This window comes from Oncorhynchus gorbuscha, linkage group LG16 (assembly GCF_021184085.1).
Source record: "Oncorhynchus gorbuscha isolate QuinsamMale2020 ecotype Even-year linkage group LG16, OgorEven_v1.0, whole genome shotgun sequence".
Taxonomy (NCBI): domain Eukaryota; kingdom Metazoa; phylum Chordata; class Actinopteri; order Salmoniformes; family Salmonidae; genus Oncorhynchus; species Oncorhynchus gorbuscha.
Genome location: NC_060188.1, coordinates 4,738,999 through 4,766,395, shown reverse-complemented (window position 1 = coordinate 4,766,395; position 27,397 = coordinate 4,738,999). Strand labels below are relative to the sequence as shown.

At 45.6% G+C, this 27,397-nt stretch overlaps 4 non-coding genes and 1 pseudogene across 4 annotated transcripts; all 5 read left to right on the top strand.

Annotated features, from left to right (window-relative positions):
* The first annotated feature begins 364 nt into the window (after window positions 1-364).
* LOC124000548 lies at window positions 365-27,397 on the top strand (annotated as a pseudogene).
* LOC124000966 lies at window positions 2,795-2,865 on the top strand. Its single transcript, XR_006832728.1, has one exon. It is a non-coding gene; the product is annotated as a small nucleolar RNA SNORD41 (small nucleolar RNA).
* LOC124000968 lies at window positions 5,410-5,480 on the top strand. Its single transcript, XR_006832729.1, has one exon. It is a non-coding gene; the product is annotated as a small nucleolar RNA SNORD41 (small nucleolar RNA).
* LOC124000964 lies at window positions 7,226-7,296 on the top strand. The gene has a single exon (XR_006832726.1). It is a non-coding gene; the product is annotated as a small nucleolar RNA SNORD41 (small nucleolar RNA).
* LOC124000965 lies at window positions 11,237-11,307 on the top strand. The gene has a single exon (XR_006832727.1). It is a non-coding gene; the product is annotated as a small nucleolar RNA SNORD41 (small nucleolar RNA).

Sequence of the window (27,397 nt, the reverse complement as noted above, 5' to 3'; positions counted from 1 at the left end):
AGGCCCCAGTGTTGAGGATCAGCGGGGTGGAGATGTTGTTACCTACCCTCACCACCTGGGTATGGAACGTAAAGTCACAGAAACAAGTGTTGCTGTTGCAGTTATGGAGAAGTATTTGGGATTACAATATTTTACTGCAGAAGAGTTAAATGGGGTGTTGAATGGTAGTGTCCTGTACTCCCAGGCCGTTGGCCTGGTGTTGATTAGATCAGGTTAAATTAACGGAATGGGATGGTATTTCTTTTTATGAGTAGGATTAAAAATTAGCGGGATAATTTGTATTTGTTATATCACAAAGTATAATGACTTTATTCTCCGGTTCAGTTGGTTGCGGTAATGCAACATATCGGATGCCAACCGCCGTTAAACCCCACCAAAGAAGAAGAAAGTGAACGGAAACCGGAAAGGGTCAGTGGGTCCGACAGAATCGGCGTGTTCATTTCAAACCTGTAGTACAAGAGAGGACGAGCACGAGAAAGAAGCTTCCCCGTCGAGAAACTTCAGTCTACAAATCAACATTGTACGTAGCGTGTAATGTGTTTATCTAAGTATATTAAATAAAATAAGACGAAATATGATTGATATCTGAATAATTGGTCACATTAGCAAGCAGGTAACGTTAAGCGTTGGGAGTCGAAATAGCTTAGTTAGCATTAGCTAGCTAACAAACTGACAATTTCGGGCTAGTGAGCTAGCTAACGTTAGCTTATTAGCTAGCGAGAGCACATGAATGCATTGGGCCACACTAGCAAGAAATCGCAACATCAACGAATTTACCGTTTGTCGATACTCGATGGGATTTAGCTATGGATTCTTGTGAAGTTGGCTACTAACAAAATCAAAGTATCCCACTGGCCAAATTTGGAAAGATATGTTATTATTTAGTTTGGTCAACGTTTGTAGCCATGTTTAGCAGTAGAGTAGCTAGCCAAACTTAGGAGCTAGTAACTTTGTTTAGATTACTTCTCAGTCGGTGTTAATTCTCTGCCATGTTAAATCGAATAATATATCGACTGCCTTAGTTTTATAGCGTTAGCTAACTAACCCATCTTTGTACTCCTTGGTAGTGTCGAGGCCGCATACTTGGCCTTTTTTTTACTGCATTTGTGTGGCTGAAGCCGGGGACTGCCGTGGTGAGAAGGGTTAATTTCAGTGGCGTTGATCCGAATAGCTACCGGATGGCCAGTACTTTGTTTTTTTCGTGACTAGTTATAGTTAGAACGTCGGAATTAATATAACCATAGAGCCAACGTTAGTCGGATGGTTGTCCAGTTTGTTAAACTTCCCACTATCAGATCGTTTTTGGTGTTTAATATCCGCTTGTTAGCGTTACTTGTGTTGTGTCTAAAGAAAGTTGTAGGGCGGCAATTGTTTCAAGTCGCCCAAGTCCAAGGATCACTAACTATATTGCAGCACACCGGCAGAAGGGAACCCGGTGTCGTGGGGGGTGGGGCAGGATTAGGGCGGTTAAGCTGGGTCACGGAGATATTTTACTCCTCGTCTAAAGTAGAGCATCGCCTCGTTTTATTTGCCACAATCTGATTCCAAATTTAAACTCCAGCTCCCACAGATTTTGTGCTCTGTTTGCACAGCCTTATAGCCCCGTTTCCGGGTAGAAGCAAGCTTATGCTCCTGGCAACGAGTGCAAATGGCGCTTTTTTTGTTGCCCTGCTCTGGCCATGTGCATGGCTCACCTTCAATCGCATAATGCCACGGAATTCCAAATCATTAGTCAGCACATGGCGTTTAGTCTGGCAGTCGATATTTTAATCATAGAATTCCTTAATGTTCAATTTGGGAATCTGTCTGCAAGAGCATGTAGATTTTGTAGCCTGTTTTTTAGATTTACATATAAATCTATTGATTTGTTTTGTCATATATCTCAGTGCCAATCTGTGCCACACCACAGAAGCATCTGTTTATAAACCCTCATACATTATTTAAACTATAGAAAGGTCAGTCAGCCCATGGTTACTTCCCTAATTGCACCTTAATTCCCCATGGTGCACCATGTTGGTCAGACCTGTATGGGCCATGGTCAAAGTAATGTACCAGTAAGTAATAGGGTGCCATGTATGATGCAACCCTGTCTCATTTTGGCAATGCTATTTACACTAACTTTACTGTAGAATTCTGAGACCACTTGACCCACAGGATATGATGCACACTTAAAATGCATAACTTAATGATGGTGTTAGTATTCATGCAGTCTGTTCCAGAGGTCTCTCATACAGTCATATTCCTATACTCTCTCTGTCCCTGCAGACTGACTCTTTTCTAGTATAACTCTATCTCTACTTTTCCTTGTGTAGTATCTTTTATCAGTAACTGGGGACATAATTCCAATATCTGTAACTTTGTTTGTGTGCTCCCCATGCAGGATGGAGTGGCAGCCGGATGAACAGGGACTCCAGCAGGTCCTCCAGCTCCTCAAGGACTCCCAGTCCCCCAACACGGCCACACAGAGAGCAGTGCAACAAGTATCCTCATGTACAGACACTGACTGGAGGGTGGGGTTAGTGGAATGGCAGTGGTACTTCTGTGGTCCTCAGTTGGTAGAGCATTGCGCTTGCAACACCAGTATAGTTGGTTAGATTCCTGGGACCACCCATACGTAAAATATATGCACACAATACTGTAAGTCGCTTAGGATAAAAGCGCTTGCTAAATGGCATATTATTCTATGATTATTGCATCTAGTTCAGTTGGCATTGATCTGTCTATGGGGCCTGTATTGACAGTGTATTAAAGTGGAGATGGTGTTATAAGACAGTCACGCGGACTGTCCTCCCCTCTGGATATGATGCATTCTATGTAACTCCTGACTGTTAATGATGGTGTTAGTATTCATACTGTCTGATCCAGAGGTCTCCTACAGAGACTTCTCTACTCTGTCTGGTCCTATAGATTTAGCCTCTGTTAGGATCGCATATAATCTTAACCCTCCAATCCATAACTCCCACTGGCCAATTTATTACTTACTTAAACCCTTGTCCTCATTAGGGACCATGGGTAACGCTACTTATAACAGCAGTTATTTCAAAACTGTTCATATGGTACAACCTATACAAAGGTGCGGAAACCATTTCTGTAGCTTTAGAATTGAACTTAGCCGGTATGTGATGAAATCACAGATCCGTTGCATTCCTAACTTATGAAATAAGCGCCTCACTTAGTATTTCAACAAGTGGTATTTTTCCTCTGTCTAAATGTCACCCGTAGATTAGTGCTGCAGTGAAAGTAGTCCCTAGTTATTTGTTTGAGTTGAGCATCATGTGAGATGTCTGTGATGTCACATTTCCCTTAACCGCTCTGTCAGAAACTTGAACAGCTCAACCAGTTCCCTGACTTCAACAACTATCTAATCTTTGTGCTCACAAGACTGAAAACTGAAGGTGAGAGCCCTGTCTGTCTGAGTTTATATGTTCTAGTTGAGCATCTGGTAGCCTGAGTCGTGTTCATTAGGACACATTACTTCTGAGCTCAAAAGTCCTTTTGGGTTTCTTTGTCTGTTTCCATTCTTTGGTCAGCATGCCGTCATTATCTGCTAGCCTTGTTATTAGTGGTTCTCTAGGCTGCTGCGTGTCATTCTGAATGCACGTTGCTGTGGCCTTCGTCTGCATCTCTGACATTCTTCTTTTCTTCCTCTACCCCATGACCTCATCATTCCTTCCTTCTCCCCCAACCTCATCCTTTCCTCCCCGCACCTCATCCTCTCCTGCTCTCCCTCTCCAGATGAACCCACTCGTTCTCTGAGTGGTCTGATCCTGAAGAACAATGTGAAGGCCCACTACCAGAACTTCCCCCGGCCGTGGCTGACTTCATCAAGCAGGAATGCCTCAACAACATAGGCGACCCGTCGCCCTCATCCGCGCCACTATCGGTGAGTCAGTGTGTGTGTCTGTGTGTGTGTGTCTCTGTGAGCTCTGGGTGGGTGGGTGAGTTGGGGTGGGGTCTTGACATGCGTTACATCTGTGTCATTGTCTCAGGTAACTGCTGTCCTGTGGCTTTAATGTGGCTAATTTTTCTAGCTGTCTCTCCCTTTAGTAGCTACAGTTGAAGTTGGAATTCAATGTCAGGAATTGTGAAAAACTGAGTTTAAATGTATTTGGTAAACTTATGACTTCAACTGTATCTTCACCTCATCTCCCCAAAAATAAATGTGTCTCACCCCCCTATCCTGCCCTCTGGATATGATGCATTCTTTATAAATCCTGACTGTTAATGATGGTGTTAGCATTTCTCTGTCAGATCCAGAGGTCTCTGGATTCCTTAAATCTCTTGTACATCCCTGTTTCCCTACATCTGGTCTGACAAGACAGCATAGGTGGAAGCCTTCAGGAGGGTTTACGTTCACCTGTCCACTTACATTTACATTTAAGTCATTTAGCAGACGCTCTTCCAGATCAGTGGGCTCAAACGTTTTGCTTTGCCTGGTGCCCTGAATGGGTGGAGATTTCACGTAAGGACCAATGGAATGGTCTAAAATGTGTAAACTCCGCCCACCTAGTCACTGGGCAATGCAAAATGAACGTGCCCAGTGAGAATGGCAGTGTCCCTTCCAAGAGAGTATTAAGACCAGACCACCCTATGATTGATTGTTGGTTCCTAACCTCTTTCTTCATCCCTCTCTCGCAGGTATCCTGATCACCACAATCACTTCTAAAGGGGAGCTGCAGACCTGGCCAGAGCTGCTGCCCCAGCTGTGTAACCTGCTCAACTCTGAGGACTACAACACCTGTGAGGTCAGAGCTACCTACCTACCACACACTCACATCTTTTTCTAGCCTCTCCCCCTTTCTCTTCCTCCTTCGTCTGTCACCCTTCATTTTTCTTTCATTTTTTGTCCTCCCTGGCTTTTCTCTTTTCCCCTCATTTCCTGTCACACTCTTTCCCCTCTTTCCCCTCATTCCCTGTCACCCTCTTTCCCCTCATTCCCTGTCACCCTCTTTCCCCTCATTCCCTGTCACCCTCTTTCCCCTCATTCCCTGTCACCCTCTTCCCCTCATTCCCTGTCACCCTCTTTCCCATCATTCCCTGTCACCCTCTTTCCCTCATTCCCTGTCACCCTCTTTCCCCTCATTCCCTGTCACCCTCTTTCCCCTCATTCCCTGTCACCCTCTTTCCCCTCATTCCCTGTCACCCTCTTTCCCCTCATTCCCTGTCACACTCTTTCCCCTCATTTCCAGTCACACTCTTTCCCCTCATTCCCTGTCACACTCTTTCCCCTCATTTCCTGTCACACTCTTTCCCCTCATTTCCTGTCACACTCTTTCCCCTCATTTCCTGTCACATTCTTTCTCCTCATTTCCTGTCCCTTTTTTCTTCCTTCCATCTTCATATCCCTTCTCCTTTACCGCTCTCTACCTGTAAATGTTTCAGTAGCGTTCTCTCCACATCCCATGCCATCTGGATATGATGCAGAACACCTTGACAGTGATTGCCAGTGATGCTTGTTGTATTCATACTGTCTGATCCAGACCTGTAGCCTATTGCCTCCAATCATCCTACTTCATTCCCCTCTGTTGCTCTGAGTTTGACTCAGTCTGTCTGCGTGTGTTCTCTTGATCAGGGTTCGTTTGGAGCCCTGCAGAAGATCTGCGAGGACTCATCGGAGCTGTTGGAGAGCGACGCACTCAACCGCCCGCTCAACATCATGATCCCCAAGTTCCTGCAGTTCTTTAAGCACTGCAGCCCTAAGATCAGGCCAGTCCCAGGTCCCCTGTACCTCCAGACTGTCCTGGTCCCAGATCACTTTGTGCTGTCTTGCCAACACCTATGTTCATTGTTATGCCAGTGACTAGGTGTTGGCAAGACAGCACAAACATATCTGGGAACAGGCTACAACCAGACGCCACTGGTTGTTTCTCTGTTCTCACTGTTGTGCAGTAGAGCATAGCACACCATAGCAAAACGTTTTGCACCGGATTACACATCTGTGTTCTTATTGGACCAGCTTAGGTCGTTGCGTGGAACTTTTGTCATTTTCAAAATGTTTCCACCTACTATCCCACTGTTTTCAAAGACATTAATTTGCTCCCTTTGTAAAACTCTGTTACTCATGGTGCTATTCTCTCTGCCTGTAGATCTCATGCCATCGCCTGTGTGAACCAGTTCATCATCGGCAGAGCCCAGGCCCTGATGGACAACATCGACACCTTCATAGAGGTGAGCATCAGGCAACGCACAACACTGTTGACCATAGCAATGGGCTATTCCCATTCTAGTAGTTCTACTTCTATGGTGGTGACGCTGAAGAACACTGATCTGCTCATCTGGCTATGTTGCAGAACACCTTGACAGTGATGGTTATTGATGCTTGTTGTATTCATACGGTCTAATCCAGACTCTACAGCCTCTTACATGTCCATCGTCTAGACAATGGTGTGTACTGTGATCAATGGTGTTGAGGGTAACTGTAGATTCAAGACTGACATCTGTCTCATTTTCTTCTCTGGTCTCTCTCTCTCTTCGTGTCTCTGTCTCTCAGAGCCTGTTTGCGCTGGCTACAGACGAGGACTCTGAGGTGAGGAAGAACGTGTGCCGGGCTCTGGTCATGCTGCTGGAGGTCCGTATCGACCGGCTAATCCCTCACATGCACAGCATCATACAGGTGAGACAACCACTTCCTTATTTACTCTCCCACTGACCAATCAGCATGTCCGACACTAATGTCATACCCCATCATCCAATCCCTGACACTGCTGTGTCTATCTCTCCCCTACCAGTACATGCTGCAGCGCACACAGGACCCGGATGAGAATGTTTCTCTGGAGGCCTGTGAGTTCTGGCTCACCTTGGCTGAGCAGCCCATCTGTAAAGAGGTGCTCTCTGGACACCTGGTGCAGTGAGTAATCCTAAACATACCTGTAACATACAGCATCACCTGGACGTGATGTAGAGAGCGTGGGGACAGTCAGGTCAGAGGTGTAGAGGGGGACAGAGGTTAGTCAATAGTACATCATGTAAGAGTAACATTCCCATAGAGGTCCTATACTTCCTAGTGTTTAATTCTGTTTACACACTTCACTGTGTTCTATTAGGTGTGATGTTCAGAGGAACAGAATGTTGACGACAGTTAAAGGGTTGGCTAGCTGCAGTACAGACATCTCATGACCTATTAGGTGTGATGTTCAGAGGAACAGAATGTTGACGACAGTTAAAGGGTTGGCTAGCTGCAGTACAGACATCTCATGAAGTTTAACCTCTGCCCTTCCCATGCTGTCTGGATATGATGCATAACACATTAACTGTGATGGTCAGTGATGCCTGTTGTATTCATACTGTCTGATCCAGACAGCTGCAGCCCACTTGCCACATCTGACGCTCTGTAACTTCAATCCATTATTATATGGAACCAAGAACTGCAGTGTTGCTGATTGACCAACAGTAGGAAGACGGCTTGACTAATGGTGTCTTTTCTGTCTCCTCCTGTAGGCTCATTCCTATCCTGGTGAACGGCATGAAGTACTCTGAGATAGACATTATCCTGCTGAAGGTGAGCCTGTCTCTCAGTTCTGGGTGTGAATGATGACACCACAACTATTTCCCCCCACCAGGGTTGTGTTCATTAGGGCACACGAGCAAAACGTTTTGCAACGGGGAAACGAAAAGGACCAGTCAAGACAGTACCTCCCTGTTTCGGACCATTTGTTCAGTTGTGTGCTGAATGAACATGACCCAGAAGTCTTTCCTCCCACCCTCTCTTCTTACTGGTGATCTTGGTGTGATGGCAGCTTTATGCTTGAGACTCGACTGATGTTTGACGTATTCGTGCTCTCTGACCTAAGTGTTGTATCTGGTTAATGCCAGTTAATACTGTAGCACAGTTTTTCCCTCGGTCAACTGTCCACACATTCCCAGTTCCACAACACAACACCCAGGCTAACCCAGAGGAGATTTCCCTGCCGGCACTCCTTACTCTGACTCCTAGTCCTCGGTCATGAAGTCACAGTTACTCATTTGACTGCATTAATACCCTTCTGGCTGTTTCTGGCACTAAGCTGTGTCCATATGTCCATGGTTCAGCGTGCTTTTTAGAGTGAGAATGTCTTAGCCTCCTGAACTGAAACCGCATTTGGCCTAAGTTATTAAATATTAGCCTGATCCCAGATATTGTTGTGCTGTATAGCCATCTCTTATGCATGCTGTCATGTTTCACAGCACAGACCTCGGACCAGAAAAATAAAACACACAGCAATGATGCATCTCTCTCTCTCCAGGGTGATGTGGAGGAGGACGAGGCTGTGCCAGACAGTGAGCAGGACATCAAGCCCCGCTTCCACAAGTCCCGCACCGTCACCCTGCAGCACGAGGGCGGAGAGGGCGAGGAGGGAGAGGACATCGATGAAGACGACGATGATGATGACGATACATTATCTGACTGGAACCTACGTGAGTTGGACTTGACTTAAAGCCGACAGTTACTGAAACCACCGCAGCCAGGGTGGAGATGCCTTAGAGGAAACACATTGATACGGTAGATGAAAGGAGCAGGAGGGTTGTGTCTGCTGCATGCTTCTATGTGAGTCTTGCCTGCTGCAGGCTCTACGTGAGTCTTGCCTGCTGCAGGCTCTACGTGAGTCTTGCCTGCTGCAGGCTCTACGTGAGTCTTGCCTGCTGCAGGCTCTACGTGAGTCTTGCCTGCTGCAGGCTCTACGTGAGTCTTGCCTGCTGCAGGCTCTACGTGAGTCTTGCCTGCTGCAGGCTCTACGTGAGTCTTGCCTGCTGCAGGCTCTACGTGAGTCTTGCCTGCTGCGGGCTCTACGTGAGTCTTGCCTGCTGCAGGCTCTACGTGAGTCTTGCCTGCTGCGGGCTCTACGTGAGTCTTGCCTGCTGCGGGCTCTACGTGAGTCTTGCCTGCTGCGGGCTCTACGTGAGTCTTGCCTGCTGCGGGCTCTACGTGAGTCTTGCCTGCTGCGGGCTCTACGTGAGTCTTGCCTGCTGCGGGCTCTACGTGAGTCTTGCCTGCTGCGGGCTCTACGTGAGTCTTGCCTGCTGCGGGCTCTACGTGAGTCTTGCCTGCTGCGGGCTCTACGTGAGTCTTGCCTGCTGCGGGCTCTACGTGAGTCTTGCCTGCTGCGGGCTCTACGTGAGTCTTGCCTGCTGCGGGCTCTACGTGAGTCTTGCCTGCTGCGGGCTCTACGTGAGTCTTGCCTGCTGCGGGCTCTACGTGAGTCTTGCCTGCTGCGGGCTCTACGTGAGTCTTGCCTGCTGCGGGCTCTACGTGAGTCTTGCCTGCTGCGGGCTCTACGTGAGTCTTGCCTGCTGCGGGCTCTACGTGGAGTCTTGCCTGCTGCGGGCTCTACGTGGTCTTGCCTGCTGCGGGCTCTACGTGAGTCTTGCCTGCTGCGGGCTCTACGTGAGTCTTGCCTGTCTTGCGGGCTCTACGTGAGTCTTGCCTGCTGCGGGCTCTACGTGAGTCTTGCCTGCTGCGGGCTCTACGTGAGTCTTGCCTGCTGCGGGCTCTACGTGAGTCTTGCCTGCTGCGGGCTCTACGTGGGTCTTGCCTGCTGCGGGCTCTACGTGGGTCTTGCCTGCTGCGGGCTCTACGTGGGTCTTGCCTGCTGCGGGCTCTACGTGGGTCTTGCCTGCTGCGGGCTCTACGTGGGTCTTGCCTGCTGCGGGCTCTACGTGGGTCTAAACGGCGTAATATACATTTGATAGTCATTCCTTTGGAACAATGACAAAGTTCTCACACCATCCTGCCAGCACTGACTCCGGTACTTCCCTGTTTGGCTGCTCTCTCCACTGTTAGTGCACTGCTCCCCAGCGTCTCATTAGCAGTAGAGCTGGAGGTGCGGATTGGACAGTGTGAACCCTGAACAGCCAGAGTAGTGATGACATCAGTGATGCTCCCTGCTGCTGTCTGGAAATGGAGCGATTGGCATGCAGAGATGCACCAGAACAGTGGAAGACCCCTGTTATCACAATGGTGTCTATAGAACTAAAACAACATGGAAGTGGTATTGCAGAGATGCACCAGAACAGTGGAAGCCCCCTGTTATCACAATGGTGTCTATAGAACTAAAACAACATGGAAGTGGTATTGCAGAGATGCACCAGAACGGTGGAAGACCCCTGTTATCACAATGGTGTCTATAGAAATAAAACAACATGGAAGTGGTATTGCAGAGATGCACCAGAACGGTGGAAGACCCCTGTTATCACAATGGTGTCTATAGAACTAAAACAACATGGAAGTGGTATTCTGTATATGAGTGTTATTTCACGTAGCCTTTACCCAAATGATTTAGCTTTTTACCGGTTCCATAACTAGATTACAAGGTGGATAATTCTTAGACATTATTTTATGGAAATTGCTGTGTCATTGCTTCAGGGCTGTTGCTAGTCTCGTCAGCCAGACGCCAACATCAATGACATTCTGGTGAAGGACAATCTGACTTGTTGTGGAGAAACCTTGAACTCCTTAAGTGGCTGGTAGGCTGTTGCTAGTGTGTGTGTGTTTAGAGACTGCAGAATGACTTTGTGTTTAGCTGCTGCTGTGGAAGTGATGACATGTTCTCATCTGAACATATATGATGCTAATTAGAGATCGTTTTCTGATCCACAGCAGCATATTGGTAGGACTGGTCTCCTTCAACACCTTTGTTTTATTTGGAGAATCTGTTACTGGTTAGACCTGTACAACGTGGCCCAGATTCAGTAGTGTGAAAAGAGTATTAAATGGCTCGTTCACTCTAAAACAGTCTTTAGTATTTTGTTCATTAGTCCACTGTTAATACAATCCCTGCAGTCAAGTTTTCAACATAGAGCACTTCGGTGCAGAGTTTGAGTGAACTATCCCTTTAAAGGTTTGTCCCTCTTATCTCCCCGTAGGCAAGTGTTCGGCGGCAGCGCTGGATGTGCTGGCCAATGTGTTCCGAGACGAGCTGCTGCCTCACCTGCTGCCCCTGCTCAAGGGCCTTCTCTTCTCCCTGACTGGGTCACCAAGGAGTCTGGCATCCTGGTGCTGGGGGCCATCGCTGAGGGTAAGGACTAGGAAATCAATCAATCACACTGTTGACACTTCACATAGATCTCTTGCTCAGTCTCTCTCCTTATGTGTGTCTCCCTCTCCATATTTTGGACTCTTTCTCTCTTGGCACCATCTCTATCAGATCTCTCTCTGTATGCTACTCTCTGCTCTGTTGCTCTGCTCTCTTCTCGCTCTCCTATGACGTTCAGTACAGTGGTTCTTTCTCCTCTCTCACTCCATTGAGAGTTGACTGTCTCTCTGGATATGATGCATTCTATGTAACTCCTGACTGTTAATGATGGTGTTAGTATTCATACTGTCTGATCCAGAGGTCTCCTACAGTTAGACTTCTCTACTCTGTCTGATCCAGAGGTCTCCTACAGTCAGACTTCTCTACTCTGTCTGATCCAGAGGTCTCCTACAGTCAGACTTCTCTACTCTGTCTGATCCAGAGGTTTCCTTCAGTCAGACTTCTCTATTCTGTCTAATCCAGAGGTCTCCTACAGTCAGACTTCTCTACTCTGTCTGATCCAGAGGTTTCCTACAGTCAGACTTCTCTATTCTGTCTAATCCAGAGGTCTCCTACAGTCAGACTTCTACTCTGATCATTTTGCCACTCTTTTTAAATCTAGTCTTAGTCATTTTGACTAAAATATTAGTCACATTTTTGTCATTTGAATAATGATGTAGTGTAGCTATTGTTAAAATTACTGAAATAGTGGGCAATTTTAGTCCACTAAATGTCTTTATAATGTAGTCCTATTTTAGTCATCACATTTTTCATGCCTCATTAACCGATAGTGAACACACATCACTGACTTCCATGTGCACAAACATACATCGCCTTGTCCTACCAACATATCGTTCTGCATAACATCCTATCACATGATTTTCTTCCCAATAGCCCTATTGGCAGAAAAACACATTACTCTGCAGCAGGTAAAAAACAAGTAATTGTTGTCAGTATTTAGTCTCGTTTTCATCAACGTAAATGAAAAATAATTTTGGTGAATTGTAGTGTTTTCTGGGTCTGTTTTGTCAGTTATCATCTTGTCTTGCCACTGAAAAATAGGTGTCAATGAAATGAACACTGCTCTCTCTGTCCCTGCGGGCTCTCTGCTAGTCTCTAATATCAGTCTAGTTCAGAGGTGGGCAAACTTATTGACTCGCGGGCCACAATGGGTTCTAAAATTTGACAGAGGGGCCGGGCCAGGAGCATTTGGAGGAGTGTTTGGGCCGGATATACTAAAGCATTAAATGTAGTGTGTGCAAACCTCATAGCACAGTAAGAACACTACAACCCAATTTATTAACTGTCTTTCAAATGTGAAAAATAGCCCTTATCAGTTAATAAATTTGTCTCAAGGAATATGCAAGATATGGCATTTACATACTATTTCGCAGATACTGGGAGGAGGAAATGTAAATAGATTAAAATAACATACGCACTGTGATTTATCAAGATTGCGTCTGTTTTTAATAAGTTTCAATCGAAGGTGCAAAGTTAAAGAAATCAACATTTATTGAAAAATGGAATCACTTTCAACATTCAAAACATATTATTACACAACGAAATACTCAAGCTCAATAATATCTACTTGTGTTAAACTCCGCAAAATCATGGATGGATTGTCCTGACCGCGCGCTCTACAAACTCGCCACGGACGCCCTCGCCTTCACGCGCAAACAGTACACGTGTATCGTTGCCAAGCACACAGACATAGGCTGTATTAAATATCCTACCTGCAGCTGAAAATGTAAATTTAAATTAAGAGCGATGTGCGGCGTGTTAATTAAGCTACTGTACCGCTGCTGTGCGTAAATGCGCATTGCTCTTAATTAAAAGACGCACTTCCAAACTTTCCATATGCATTTTTTCATAACGCAGCAGAAAAACTCACCATTTCAGTGGGAACAGTGTTGTTGGTCTCCCTTTTTGCCAGTGCATCAAAGTCTGGAGTTAGTTTTGTTGTGGCAATTCTCAGGACAGATCTGAGGTGTTGGTCAGTTAACTTGGATCTGTGATGGGCTTTGTTGATTTTCATGACGCTAAACGTCTGCTCACACACGTAGGTCGAGCCAAACAACACCAGCATCTTCTGCGCCGTCCTCCGGAGGTTTGGTAACGCGGTCTCGTTAAGTGAAGCGTAAAAGTCATTCAGTTTAAGAGACTTGAACTTCTCCTTTGAGACGGAGTCAGACTGAAGATCGATCAGTCTTCAGCAAACGCAAAGTCACAAAGCCAGTTTGTCGCTCAGCTCGGGGAATTCTTCGGATTTCCCCATTAAATAAAAAAATGAGCGAATCTCGTCTTTGAGCTCCCAGACTCGTTGAAACACTTTCCCCAAACTTAACCAGCGGACGCGAGAGTGGTAAAGTAGGTCCTGGTGATCCGCATTAGTTTCTTCCAGGAACGTAATGAACTGACGATGATTAAGTCCCCTTGCTCGTATGAAGTTAACAAGTTTTACAACTTGATCCACGGCGTGATTAAGCTGCAATACAGACTTACACAGAGACTCCTGATGAATGATGCAGTGAAGTAAAATAACATCCTGGTCAGGGTTTTCTTCTTTCACTTTATCCTAGATTCTTTTCAGCAGCCCGATGTTTTTTCCAGTTAAATTTGGCGATCCATCCGTGGTGACATTGGCAAGTTTACTCCAAGGTAGCTTCATTCTCTCGATGACAGCAGACACCTGTTCATAAGTCCTCTCCTCGCGTTTTCCCTTTCAGTGATTCCATGCTCAAAAGCTCCTCCGTTATCTCAACTGTCGTTAATCTCTCGGATAAAAATTAGGAGCTGAGCAGTGTCTTTTATGTCGTTACTTTCATCCAGTGCTAGTGAATATAACTTAAAGGACTCCGCCTTTTTGTTTAACTCGCTGACTATATCTTCGTCAATCAGTTCCACGCGGCGAGTCACTGTCCTGCGTGCTAAACTGATTTTTTCAAACTTGGCTTTGCTCTCCGGACACAAGAGACCTGCTGTCTCTACCATGCACTCTTTCAAAAACTCGCCTTCGGAGAAAGGCTTGCTAGCCTTTGCTAATTTGAATGCCAGCAAATAACTTGCCTTGGTACTTGACTCTTGAATTGCAGTTTGTCGGTGAAAAAAGTTCTGTTGACTCTGTAAATTAGCTGCCAACCTCTGAGTAGTAGCCGCCCGTTCTTGTGTTGACTGCTTGCTAGCATAGTTTGCATGCTTCGTGGCAAAGTGACGGCTGATATTGTACTCTTTGAAAACCGCAACAGCTTCTTGGCTTATCAGACATACAGCAGTTGATCGGACTTCAGTGAAGAAGTATTTTGTTGTCCACTCCTTATTAAACACTCGGCATTCGCTGTCCACTTTCCTTCTCTTTGGTCCGCTCATTTTCACAGAAGGGCTTAATGGTGACGTGAAACGAAGTGAAAATTAAAGTGAAATAAAGAGATACGCGCCACTCCAACAACGGTCAATGTGTTTTGAGTGCGCCATCTATTGGGGAAACGTGGGCATTGCAGGGAAAGGGGAAAAAATGAGGTTTTACTATAATTTGGACAAGTTCGGCGGGCCGGATTAAAAAGCCTAACGGGCCGTATGTGGCCCGCGGGCCGTAGTTTGCCCATGTCTGGTCTAGTTCCTTGTTGCGTTAGATCAGTTCAGATTGACTTAGCAGTGGTGCTGTCGGTCCTTTTTGTCAGTGGCTGCTCTATTGTCTCTCTCTCCACTGTGATTTGGCTCTACTGTTTCTCTCTCCACTGTGATTTGGCTACACTTTCTCTCTCTCTACTATGATTTGGCTCTACTGTCTCTCTCTCTCTCCACTGTGATTTGGCTCTACTGTCTCTCTCTCCACTGTGATTTGGCTCTACTGTCTCTCTCTCCACTGTGATTTGGCTCTACTGTCTCTCTCTCCACTGTGATTTGGCTCTACTGTCTCTCTCTCCACTGTGATTTGGCTCTACTGTCTCTGTCTCTCTCCACTGTGATTTGGCTCTACTGTCTCTCTCTCTCTCCACTGTGATTTGGCTCTACTGTCTGTCTCTCTCCACTGTGATTTGGCTCTACTGTCTCTGTCTCTCTCCACTGTGATTTGGCTCTACTGTCTCTCTCTCTCTCCACTGTGATTTGGCTCTACTGTCTCTCTCTCTCTCCACTGTGATTTGGCTCTACTGTCTCTCTCTCTCTCCACTGTGATTTGGCTCTACTGTCTCTCTCTCTCTCCACTGTGATTTGGCTCTACTGTCTCTCTCTCTCTCCACTGTGATTTGGCTCTACTGTCTCTCTCTCTCTCCACTGTGATTTGGCTCTACTGTCTCTCTCTCATTCTTCAGCCCTTTATGACCCCTGTCTGTTAGTCAGTAACACACTAATATCGGCAGACAGCAGATGTTGACAGTGAGGGAGACGTGTCCTAATGCAGAGTAGGTGTAATGCCATAAATTTTCCGCTGCGCTGACCCAGTTAACACGTCACTAATAGGATGTACACTAATTGGATTCCATCAGAGTATATTTTATATTAAAAGGTATAAACACTAAGCCAGATGACTGGCTGTCCTTCACGTGGCTTTGTGTTGATAATAGACTTGGCCAACAATTGAGTGTTGTCAGGCTACTGTTGCCTCAGGCTAGCTAGATTCAAATTCTATCCAACTTTATCGACATGAAAAGAGGAATTGAATGTTGCCTAAGCGATACACAGATGGCAATATTCAATTGAATCTCTTCACAAATACACCAGGGAAAGACAATGTGTCATGGTTAAACTGATCACTTAATATTTAGGTTTTATCTCCAATATGTGCTTTGACCTCATACCCTCCCTACCCCCAATCACAAACCAAATATTAAAACAGCGTCATAAAAGGTAATGTAAAATTCCATGCATTGTTGTGCTTTACCTCCCAGAACTCCCCCCACCTCATCCTGTGTCTGTGACAAAAACACTCTCTCTAACCCCTCCTCTCCAGGCTGTATGCAGGGCATGGTGCCCTACCTCCCGGAGCTCCTCCCCCACCTCATTGCATGCCTGTGTGACAAGAAGGCCCTGGTGCGCTCCATCGCCTGCTGGACCCTGTCCCGCTACGCCCACTGGGTGGTCAGCCAGCCCCCAGACTCCCACCTCAAACCCCTGATGACCGAGCTGCTTAAGAGGATACTGGACGGCAACAAGAGGGTGCAGGAGGCCGCCTGCAGGTGTGTACTGTGTGTGTGGGAGTGTCCGTTTGCTATTGTCAATGTGTTTCAGCTATGACAGTCAGACCTGCCCCCCACCGTCCCAATTAATTAAGCTGTGCTTGATTGAGCTTGCCTGCTGTGATGGAACCAATGGAATAGTCCCAAAAGTTCAACCCTGGCACTCAAGGCAAGCTCAATTTAAACGCTCAAGATGGGGTGTGTGTTCAGAGACTGCAGTATGACTGGGCATTTGACTTCTGCTGTGGAAATGATGACATGTTTCTCACCTGAACATATGATGCTAATTTGAGATCGTTTTCTGATCTACAGCAGAATATTGGTAGGACTGGTCTCCTAAAGGGCTGTGTATAGGCCAGCTTGGTCGTTAACCTCTGGGAAATGTGGGACGGTAACGTCCCACCTCGCCAACAACCAGTGAAAGTGCAGGGTCCCAAATTCAAAACAACAAAAATCTCATAATTAAAATTCATCAAGCATACAAGTATTTTACACCATTTTATAGATAAAATTCTCATTAATCCAGCCACAGTGTCCGATTTCAAATAGGCTTTTCCACCAAGTCACAGGAAGTCAGCCATTTTTCCAGCCAAAGAGTGGAGTCACAAAAAGCACAAATAGAGATAAAATTAATAACTGACCTTTGATGTTCTTCGTCAGATGACACTCATAGGACTTCATGTTACATAATACATGTTTGTTTTGTTCGCTAAAGCTCATATTTATATCAAACAATCTAATTTTACATTGGCGCGTTACATTCAGTAGTTCTAAAACACTCAGTGATTTTGCATAGAGCCACAACAATTTACAGAAATACTCATCATAAATGTTGATGAAAATACAATATTACGTCTCCTTAATGAAACCGCTGTGTCAGATTTCAAAAAAACTTTACGGATAAAGCTGACCATGCCATAATCTGAGTACAGCGTTCAGACCCACAAAGCAGCCAAAAAGATATCCGCCATATTGGGTAGTCAACATTAGTCAGAAATAGCGTTATAAATATTCACGTACCTTTGATCTTCATCAGAATGCACTCCCAGAAATCCCAGTTCCACCATAAATGTTTGATTTGTTCGATTATGTCCATAATTTATGTCCAAATAGCTTCTTTTGTTAGGGCGTTTAGTACACAAATCCAAACGCGCGTTCAGGTCCAGCCGAACGTCGGACGAGAAGTTCAAAAAGTTATACTACAGGTTGTAGAAACATTTCAAACTAAGTATAGAATCCATCTTTAGGATGTTTTTTATCATAAATCTTCAATAATGTTCCAACCGGAGGATTCCTATGTCTGTAGAAAAGCAATGGAACGGAGATACCTCATGTGGAATGTGAGTGACCAGCGCGTGACTCTCTGCCAGACACCTGACTCATTCAGTCCCACTTCACAGTAGAAGCCTCAAACCAGTTTCTAAAGACGGTTGACATCTAGTGGACGCCTTAGGAAATGCAACAGAACCAATATCCCACTATCTCCAATAGGGTCTGATCTTTAAAAACTACAAGCCTCAGATTTTCCACTTCCTGTTTGGATTTTTTTCTCGGGTTTTCACCTTCCATATGAGTTCTGTTATACTCACAGACATCATTCAAACAGTTTTAGAAACTTCAGTGTTTTCTATCCAATACAACTAATACTATGCATATATTATAAGCATCTGGGACAGAGTAGCAGGCAGTTTACTCTGGGCACCTTATTCATCCAAGCTACTCAATACTGCCCCCCCCCTGTCACCAAGAAGTTAAAGCAGATGTTATTGAGTGTCCACTGTATTAATGTCTGTGTGTGACGTGTCCATTCTCGTACTCTGACCCATTGGCCTTTGCGTCCCTCAGTGCGTTTGCCACCCTGGAGGAGGAAGCGTGTACAGAGCTGGTGCCCTACCTCAGCTTCATCCTGGACACGCTGGTGTTCGCCTTCGGCAAGTACCAGCACAAGAACCTGCTCATCCTCTACGACGCCATCGGAACGCTCGCCGACTCCGTAGGACACCATCTCAACCAGCCTGTGAGTCTGGATTTTCACTTAGTTAGCAAACTAGCACTTAGAAACATCAGCAAGCTGGATCAGCTTCATGGCCAACAACTCCTTACCGCCTTATGATGTACAACATCCTCTGTTGTGGTGCGATGTTGCTGTATCACAACCTCCTTGGTTACTTTTCATAGGTTCATCTTTATGCCTCTCTGCTGTCCTCTATGATGAATTCTAAACAGACATTGGAAATCTGAATCACCAGTGTGGATGTATTTTACAGTCTGAGGTTGTTTAGTGAGAGAAGACACGTATATAAATCATCGCTACGTGTCGCTACGTCACAACCTCACCCTGGTTGGTTTACACAGGTTTCATCTTTATGGTGAGGAGACACAATATTACTGGACTGTATAATGACTGTCTCCTCTCTGCCGCTACAGGAGTACATCCAGAAGCTGATGCCTCCCTCATTGCCAAATGGAATGAGCTGAAGGACGAGGACAAGGATCTCTTTCCACTTCTGGAGGTTATACATTATTATATACATATATACATTAGTATATACATTATAATATACATTATATACAACCATGTTTGGTGCATCACGAGGTGGATCATTCTTAGTTTTGATTTTGTGGTATTTGCCGTCATTGCTTCAGGGCTGTTGCTAGTCTCGTGAGCCAGAGACCAAAAATAATGACATTCTGCTGAAGGACAATCTGGTATGTTGGGGAAAAGCCTAGAACTCCTTAAGTGGCTGGTAGGCTGTTGCTAGTGTGTGTGTGTGTGTGTGTGTGTGTGTGTGTGTGTGTTTCCAGAGACTGCAGAAAGACTTTGCGTTTAGCTGCTGCTGTGGAAGTGATGACATGTTCTCATCTGAACATATATGATGCTAATTAGAGATCGTTTTCTGATCCACAGCAGCATATTGGTAGGACTGGTCTCCTTAACCTCTTCAGCTGACAAATAACTGGTGCCGGAGATCGGGCATTAGGCTGGTTTTTTGTTGTAGGTCATTTTTATTGATTTTTAAAATGATCTTTAGCTCTTAGAGCCACTCAAAGCATAACAATGGAAACGGGTGACTGTTGTGCTTCCAATGGTCTGTATTATACTGCACATCTTATTGTACCACACATCTTAAGGATCGAAGCGTTGGATAGAACAGACTGATATTTCACTGGATGTATCAGTGTGAAGCATCCGCTTGGCGTTTCAACTCCGTACCAGATATGATGAGAGGAAGCCCAGTATGGGAGAAGATGGAGCAACATGTATTTAGTCTGACATGTTCTCATCAACGTACCAGATATGATGAAGCCCAGTGGCCGGTCGTGGGAGAAGATGGAGCAACATGTATTTAGTCTGACATGTTCTCATCAACGTACCAGATATGATGAGAGGAAGCCCAGTGGCCGGCCGTGGGAGAAGATGGAGCAACATGTATTTAGTCTGACATGTGACATGTTCTCATCAACGTACCAGATATGATGAGAGGAAGCCCAGTGGCCGGCCGTGGGAGAAGATGGAGCAACATGTATTTAGTCTGACATGTTCTCATCAACGTACCAGATATGATGAGAGGAAGCCCAGTGGCCGGCCGTGGGAGAAGATGGAGCAACATGTATTTAGTCTGACATGTTCTTATCAACGTACCAGATATGATGAGAGGAAGCCCAGTGGCCGGCTGTGGGAGAAGATGGAGCAACATGTATTTAGTCTGACATGTTCTCATCAACGTACCAGATATGATGAGAGGAAGCACAGTGGCCGGCCGTGGGAGAAGATGGAGCAACATGTATTTAGTCTGACATGTTCTCATCAACGTACCAGATATGATGAGAGGAAGCCCAGTTGCCGGCTGTGGGAGAAGATGGAGCAACATGTATTTAGTCTGACATGTTCTCATCGACGCAACATTTGATCTCCATACAGTTTTCGGTTTCTAAAACTAGAATCTGTAACAGACTGGACTGTGTTTTTGAGACTTTACCTGTTGCCAAAGTAAAACAAATGTGTGTTTAGGAGTACAAGAGCAAATTTACTTATTGCACACACTCACTTCAGAGTAGGCATTCCCTCGTGAAAATATGCAAATATGTACAAGAATGTGACAATAGGATCTCACTAGCTGGTGCTTGGCGCTACCCACCTCCTTGCTTGTTCTGCCCACTATGATTGATTTCCTCCCATTGGAAATGACAGGCTCTGGTCGATCTTGGGTTTGTTTATAAAAAAACTAATTTAAAAAATGTTAACGTCTGGATGTGATTTTGCAAAAAAATTCATTAGCTCATGAGATCTAAACGGGGACTGACTGACTTCTCTATCTGAGAAGTTATAAATCAACTCGCTCCATTCCTTTTGTTGATATGAAATCACAGGAACAGCAAAATAATGCTATTTCTTAAAGGGAATTTTAAGAATTTGAATATTTCTTTTCATATTACCTAGGTATAAAAAAAAATACATCTTCAAATTTGTGAACTGTCCCTTTAAGATCGGTGCAGAAGAGGGAAAGGACACACTGACAGGACACTACTTTGATCTGTTGATATGCAGGCTGTATTTTTGATGTTTCTGTCCCCCGCCCACCAAACTAACCCTGTCTCTCCCTTTGCCTCCCCAGTGCCTGTCGTCAGTGGCCACGGCCCTGCAAAGTGGCTTCCTGCCCTACTGTGAGCCTGTCTACCAGCGCTGTGTAACCCTGGTCCAGAAGACCTCGCTCAGGCCATGGTAAGAACCTATAGAGCACGACAGCTTGTTATCCTAAAAACTGGATACGAGTTACCCCGGGTAACTCAGTCGGTTCATTACAATTATGAAGCCTTTATGTGCTTGTTTTCATTGCATTAATAGTTCAATTCACAAGAAGTGACGTTCGTGGAAGATTCTCATAAAACAAAATGTATAAGATCTCCTAAGCCTGTGTTTACCAGAGACCTTATTTTTGGCTTTTATCCCCCAAAAATGATTCATTTTCCCATAGGCTTTGTCCAACGAGCCATGGTTTTTATTTTTATTTTATCTTTATTAAAGAACAAATTTGTGTTTTCAATGGCGGCCTAGGAACAGCGGGTTAACTGCCTGTTCAGGCGCAGAACGACACATTTGTACCTTGTCAGCTCGGGGGTTTGAACTTGCAACCTTCCGGTTACTAATCCAACGCTCTAACCACTAGGCTAGCCTGGTGGAGTTAGTGCCTACAAAAAGACACCATTACTATTGCTCTCTCTAGTAAAGTTTATACACATTAAATCACCAGACATGCCTTCAGTGAAGAACCATGTTAATGTATAGCAGCAAACTGTTACAAAATAAGCCAGCTATAGGTAGGTTTCCTTCCAATTGGCGACCAGATTTTCATGCAAATATTCGGCACGTGCCATAAAAACATTATGTGCGTTTTCCCACATGAGATGGTTCCATCCAGTTGACTTGTTGCGTGTAGGTAGCATAGTGGTTAAAAGTGTTGGGTTCACTAAACGAAAGGTGGCTGGTTTGAATCAACGAGCCGACTTGGTGAATAGTCTGTGCCCTTGAGCAAGGCACTTAACCCTAATTGCTCCCGTAAGTTGCTCTGCTAAAGGAATAAAATGTAAACATTTCAATTAAAGGCTGTGATGACGTCGTGGTTCAATTTCCATGTACCGGGCCTCCCGGGTGATGCAGTGGTCTAGGATGCAGTGGTCTAGGATGCAGTGGTCTAGGATGCAGTGGTCTAGGATGCAGTGGTCTAGGACACTGCATGGCAGCGCTAGCTGTGCCACCGGCGAATGTAGGTCCGCGCCCAGGCTCTGTCGCGACCGGGAGGTCCGTGGGGCGACACACAATTGGCCTAGCGTCATCCGGGTTAGGGAGGGTTTGGCTGGTAGGGATCACGCACTAGCGACTCCTGTGGCGGGCCGAGCGCAGTGCACGCTAACCAGGTTGTCAGGTGCACGGTGTTTCCTGCGACACATTTGGGCTGGCTGGCTTCCGGTTTGGTTAGGGGCTGTGTTAAGAAGCAGTGCGGCTTGGTTGGGTTGTGTTTCGGAGGATGCATGGCTTTCGACCTTCGTCTCTCCAGAACCAGTACGGGAGTTGTAGCGATAGTGACTACAAGCCATAACCCACTGTTCCTAGGCCATCATTGAAAATAAGAATTTGTTCTTAACTGACTTGCCAAGTGAGATAAAGGTCAAATTAAAATATAATAAAAATTACGAGGAAGTTCATGTTTAAGCTGTTATTCATCACTGTGACCATTTTGTTCAAAACTTTTAGAAACCAAGTGTTCCGATAAGCTTGTTCTTATTAACAGCTTATTTTTTAATATCAAGGAATATTTAACTTTATAAATTGGTACATGAGGCAGAAAAAATGCAGTGCGACTTTAGTTTGGCCATCAGCTGGAAGACTGTCTACTTCTCAGTGGAGGGAGGGAGGTAGAGAGGAGAGATGGTGAGTCTGGTGAATGGCAGCCTCACTACTCCTTCCTCCCCTCAGACTGTCCACTTCTCAGTGGAGGAGGGAGGTAGAGGAGAGATGGTGAGTCTGGTGAATGGCAGCCTCCCTTCCCTCCTCCTCAGACTGTCCACTTCTCAGTGGAGGGAGGGAGGTAGAGAGGAGAGTGAGTCTGGTGAATGGCAGCCTCACCACTACTCCTTCCTCCCTCAGAGTTTGGTAGAGAGGAGAGATGCTGGCCTCACCACTACTCCCTTCCTCCCTCAGACTGTCCACTTCTCAGTGGAGGGAGGGAGGTAGAGAGGAGAGATGGTGAGTCTGGTGAATGGCAGCCTCACCACTACTCCCTTCCTTCAGACTGTCCCCTCAGACTACTCCCTTCCTCCTCAGACTGTCCACTTCTCAGTGAGAGGGAGTCTGGTGGGAGCCTCACCACTACTCCCTTCCTCCCCTCAGACTGTCCACTTCTCAGTGGAGGGAGGGAGAGAGGAGAGATGGTGAGTCTGGTGAATGGCAGCCTCACCACTACTCCCTTCCTCCCCTCAGACTGTCCACTTCTCAGTGGAGGGAGGGAGGTAGAGAGGAGAGATGGTGAGTCTGGTGAATGGCAGCCTCACCACTACTCCCTTCCTCCCCTCAGACTGACCATTAGATGCAGGCCATCAGTCCAGTGAAAAACAAACGCATATTATGCTAACCTTGCTATGCCTCAAGTATTACAATAGGTGATATATTACCAGTGTGAGCATATACCTACATTTTAAATATATAATAAGACAATTGTCAGGGTAATTCAAGCATAGCCAATATGCAGTGATAATGTTTTGGGCCTATAGCCTACTACACAAACCTCATTGCTACAGTACTGATTTAATTGGTTAATGTTGCATAGGCTTAGGTTTTTTAAGTCGAGGTTAAGAAAAATCTGAGCTGTAGATCTCGGTTTACATTTTCAAACTGCAGTCAAGCGTCTGATCGTGTCGTAGTGGGGGAACACATACCTTCAGTATGATGCTATTTCAATATTTACACAAGTTGTTCCACCGCCATTTCTCGCATAATACATTTTACCGAAGCAAAAAGATTCCACATTGTTTAATGTATTTTTTGTTGTCCACATTTGGAAAGTTGACAGACACATTTTCTCTTTCCATCATGCCTGTCGGGACTGATTTTATTATCCGACATGTACTTTACACACATGAAGGTTTGGATGGAAGCCTGGTTTCAGATATGAATTGTAACTTAGACTATAAACAAATGTTACTTGCAAATGTATTCTACACCACAAAGCATGAGTTAGTGTAAACTGCGTTTATTCAGCAGTTTATTAAACAAATGGTACGTTTTGGCTCCATGTCCTAACTGTGACCAAAAACCCACTGACTCTCTGTCCGTCTCCTCTCTCCAGATGTACAACCAGCACCCTGACCAGTACGAAGCTCCTGACAAGGACTTCATGATTGTGGCCCTGGACCTGCTGAGTGGCCTGGCCGAGGGCTTGGGGGGCAGTGTGGACCAGCTGGTGGCCCGCAGCAACATCATGACCCTGCTCTTCCAGTGCATGCAGGTACACCGGGCCCCAAGTGCCAACTGTCAGCGGCCATTTTGAAAATGTGAAATTAGTCAACTTGAAGGAGTATATGTTGCCGTATCGCTTGTTGCCGTTCGCAATTTTTTGGAAGTTGATTTTCTTGCTTTTGGAGTGTCAAGAAAAGTTCAAAATAGTTGTTTTAACCAGATGTGTCTGAGACTAACTGTGCGTTCCTCCAGGACCCTATGCCAGAGGTGAGACAGAGCTCCTTTGCCCTGCTGGGTGACCTGACCAAGGCCTGCTTCCCTCATGTCAAACCCTGCATTGGTGAGTCAACCATAGTAGTGAAGACATTCACTGTCAATGTCATGAAAAGGTACTGGTGCTGAGGTGTGTGTTGGAATGGCTAGTAGTTTATGTATTATTTGTATGTTGGTGTGTTTAATGAACCTGTGTGTTTGTGGGAGTGTGTGTATACCGGTGATTGTGTGACAAGTTGTGTTTAGCGTTTGTATATAAACCTGTCTCTCCCCTCTAGCCGAGTTCATGCCGATCCTGGGCCTAAACCTGAACCCAGAGTTCATCTCTGTGTGTAACAATGCTACCTGGGCCATTGGCGAGATCGCCATGCAGATGGGTGAGTTACTGCTTGCTGTGTGTCCTTACTGCAGTCTTCATTTCTTACACACCCACCCTTTACCTCACAACCACTCTAAAATGTCTCTCACTATGTCTGCTTTTCCTCTCCCTCTAACTCTCATAATAACACACACAGACAACCAGCCACTCCTATGATGATCTCTATTAACAGACTGTCTGAAATGTTCTATGTGGAAGTTGAAGGTCTGAGTGTGACTGAGGTCACAACATAGGGACGAACACACAGATGATTATGGTGCCGCGTGTGTTACGGTGTGTGATGCTAGGGTTTGGTGTCTTTTGGATGGAGCATGTAGCTAACTATGTCCGATTTGATTGGCTGCCCTTGCTCTATAACCCATGAACTCAATGACCCTCTGTCATACGAGTGAGCCAATCTCCCTTGACTACAGTGTGCTGCAAGATGCCTGAGTGATGGGTCCTGCTACCATTGGACTCTGTAACAGTGAGGCCTGCAGGTGTGTGCAAGCATGGCAGGCCAACCAGCAGTAGTACAGTGTAGTGACATTGTGCTATAATACCTCTACAGGGAGAACTGACAAGAAGGATGAAGGAGATTGCTCAGGTGAGCTAGGGGGAACCATTGCTTACAGGTGGCGGCCATTTTGGGAAATTGTCCAGAAATCACGGGAACCCTATTTTTGTAGCAACTTCACCAGATTGACTCCATCAGTAAATCATGTTGGTAGTGGTGATTTGATAGGAATGATTGTAATGACACTATAAATACTCTAAATGACAGTGAATACTTGACAGTGCTGATGTGGGGATTGATTGTAGACCTGGCTTCAAATTCTATTTGAAATCATTTGAAATACTTAAGCTCTGCTTGATTGTGTTAGAAAGGAATCAATAGAAAAGTCCCTAAAGTTCAGACCCTGTCCATTTGCTGCTCCAGGCAGGCTTGAGAAAATACTCCAAATATCTGAAAGATTTCCAATAGTAATTGAACCCATGTATGGCGAGCAATGCCATAATTTCCAGCTGGTTGATTGTGGTGTTTTCCTCGGTGCCTGTAGGAGCAGACATGCAACCCTATGTTGGGCTGGTCCTCAACAACCTGGTGGAGATCATCAACAGACCTAACACACCCAAGACCCTCCTGGAGAATACAGGTATGGTACTCACACAGACACGCATGCTTAACCCCCCCACCCCCATAGACAAAACCACTATTTAGGCTTCAGTCCACTCCTATGATGATCTCTCTAACAGACATTCGAAATCTGAAATATTCTATGTGGAAGTTTAAGGTCTGAGTGTGTGACTAACACTTCTGACACGGAAGTGATTGTTCTAAACCCTGTTGTTATGGCCCTGTAGTTATTGCCACATAAATCATCACTCCTGTTTCACTTGGGACAGCCATTACGATCGGCAGGCTGGGCTACGTGTGTCCACAGGAGGTGTCTCCCATGCTGCAACAGTTTATCAGACCCTGGTGCACATCGTTGAGGAACATCAGGGACAATGAGGAGAAAGACTCTGCGTTCCGTGGAATCTGCATGATGATTGGAGTCAACCCGCTGGAGTGGTTCAGGTGAGGGGGAGGGGCTTCTGAACACCGTTCCACACAGCAACATGTATTTACTGGGTCCGGGACTTGTTATATTTTTATTCCCTGAGTGTGTTGCCTCTTTGCTCTTGTCTATGATGAACTCTAAACAGACATTTGAAATCTAAATAACTAGTGTGGATGTAATTTAGACTCTCAGATAACTGGTGAGAGAAGACACATTGTATCCAACCTAGCGCGTTTGGTGTCATTGAAGGATGATTGGCTGCTAAATGAGCGATAAGGGAATGTGGATGAATGTTGGATGTTGTCATATGAACGTTGGTGTCTCTTCAGGACTTCATCTTCTTCTGTGATGCTGTGGCCTCCTGGGTTAGTCCTAAGGACGATCTGAGAGACATGTTCTACAAGGTAAGCCTCAACAAATCTCACCCGTATGTTTGATCCTCAGAATACGAAGGGTCTAGACTTGGGTTCTAAGTCGACCTAGTGCTCCTCTTTCTCCACAGCCTGTGATGATCTTTATCTACAGACATTCGAAATCTGAACATATCTTGTGGATATTTTAGACTCTGAGACGTGTGGTGCTAAGAAAACAAAAGAGAAGCAGCTTTGCCAGTCGCTGAAGTCCTCTGACCATGTACCTCACCTTGATTTACAAGCTTTGTTGTTTTTGTAGATCCTCCATGGCTTCAAGGACCAGGTGGGGGAGGAGAACTGGCAGCAGTTCTCAGAACAATTCCCCCCTCTGCTGAAGGAGAGGCTGTCGGCCTGCTATGGCGTGTAGTTCCCCTCGCCGACACAGGACACGCCTGTCAGGTAATGACACTTTAGGTAGAACTGATCTAGGATCAGCTTCCCTTCCCCAAATCCTAATGTTATGTTTAGTCCAAGTTCTCTCTGTTCACCTGAATAAATAAAAACATTGTTTCTTCTCCTTCTCTTCCTATTCCCTCTTCTTATTCACTCCTCTTCCTCCTCTCACCCCTTTCCCACTTTCTCCTCTCCAGGTTTAATCTACGGGAGGGTTACTGGGGGAACTCATCCATCTGTGTTACTGCACTGCCCTGATCGTGGGGGCAGGAGGAGAGG